Here is a 1,714-nt window from a genome sequence, read left to right as displayed (position 1 = left end):
AGGATTCCATCTGCTGTGGAGGAAGCCGGGCTCAGTAAGGCCTTGCCCCACCGCCTGCATGAGGTGGTTCACGTAAGAGGCCAACTATGAGTCAGGTTCACGGGCAGTTCAGGGGAACGGGGTGCCACACGCCCCGGGGAGGGCACGGGAGGCTTCTGGGGGTGGGAAGATGTGTAGGATCTAGAAGCACCAGCTGGGAAATCCCGGTGAGACAAGGCGAGGGCACAGCCTCAGCGAGGAGAGACATCTGCAAGGACATCAGAAGTGACTTGAGCAAAACCTGAGGTAGCCCTAGAGTCTGTGCACTCACACTTACCCAGGAATTTCTGTGTTTAAAAGAAGCATTGCAAATAACACACACTGCTAAAACACATGAGCAACACGGGTAGCCAAAGGGAGGCAAACATACTGAAAATAAAATTCCTTTGCTTATAAAATTGTCAGAGGTTTAAAATAAAGCATATTGACACTTGATGCTGGTGATGGTGTGGTGAAATCGACAATGTGCACGCACTGCTGGTGAGAGTAAGTTCTTTAAAATGTGCTGACCTGTGCAGCACATGGTATACTAAGGAACGATGCAGAGGAGGTTGGCCCGGCCCCTGTGCAAGGATGACAAACAAATTCCTGAAGTGCTCCATATTTTCCAATGGGCAGTGAATTAAAATGCTGTGGTGCACATATACAATGGAATATTACTCAGCCATAAAAAAGAACAGAATCTTACCTTTTAAGACAGCATGGATGGACCTAGAGGGTATTATACTAAGTGAAATAAGTCTGAGAAAGACAAATACCATATGCTTTTATTTATATGTGGAATCTAAAGAACAACATAAACAAACAGAATAGAAACAGACTCACTGATACAGAGAACAGACTGATGGGCTCCAAAGGGGAGGGGAGTTGGAGACTGGATGAAACGGTGAAGGGATTAAGTACAAATAGTTACTTACAGATAGTCATGGGGGTGTAAAGTACAGCCTAGGGAACATCTATGATAATAAAAGCGTAATATGCTAATTAAACCAGACATCCGGAAGGGGAAGCCCGGGTTCTGGGTGCCAGAGGGAAGCCGGTGCGGGCAGCCGGGGAAAGAAGGCCTACTCTTGCATGAATTTGGTGCATCAGGCCTCTAGTAGACAATAATATTGTAATAACTATGTGTGGTGCCAGGTGGGTCCTAGAAATATCGGGGGAACACTTTGTAAAGCATATGATTGTCTGACCACTATGCTGTACACCTAAAACTAACACAAAATAATGTTGAATGTGACTGTAATTGAAAAATAAAATTAAAAATAAATAAAATAATAAAAAGTAAATAAAATGTGCTGATCTTTCGGCTTTGTTTCTGGAAATAAGCCTGAAGAAGTGATAAATAAAAGGACTGTGCAGGACAGGTAATTTATTGAAATCTGAATTTGCCTTTTCTCCCCTGCATTTTCCCTCTCAAAGTCCCAGATGTGTAGGTGACCCTTGCCTGCGCCCTGACCCCAGGGGCCTTTGCACAACCCAACCCGAAGCTCCTGACAGGCACTGTCCTTTGGGAAAAAGGACCATCAGGAAAGAAATTGCGCAGGCAGTCCCCAAAGGGAGTGGGATGGGGGAGAGTCTGAGTAGGAAGGGGGAAGGGTTCTGGCCGCTTGGAAGGGCTCCCAAGTCCCAGCGGTGGGATGGGGCCCCTCCATAGCAAGGGCACACCGTCCATGGA

General features: G+C 46.3%; 1 non-coding gene across 1 annotated transcript; it reads left to right on the top strand.

Annotated features, from left to right (window-relative positions):
* The first annotated feature begins 543 nt into the window (after positions 1–543).
* Positions 544–647, top strand: LOC129150819 (U6 spliceosomal RNA). The gene has a single exon (XR_008557564.1). It is a non-coding gene; the product is annotated as a U6 spliceosomal RNA (small nuclear RNA).
* The last annotated feature ends 1,067 nt before the right edge of the window (positions 648–1,714 follow it).

Source organism: Eptesicus fuscus, chromosome 11, assembly GCF_027574615.1.
Source record: "Eptesicus fuscus isolate TK198812 chromosome 11, DD_ASM_mEF_20220401, whole genome shotgun sequence".
NCBI lineage: Eukaryota > Metazoa > Chordata > Mammalia > Chiroptera > Vespertilionidae > Eptesicus > Eptesicus fuscus.
This window is presented reverse-complemented; position numbering and strand designations above follow the sequence as displayed.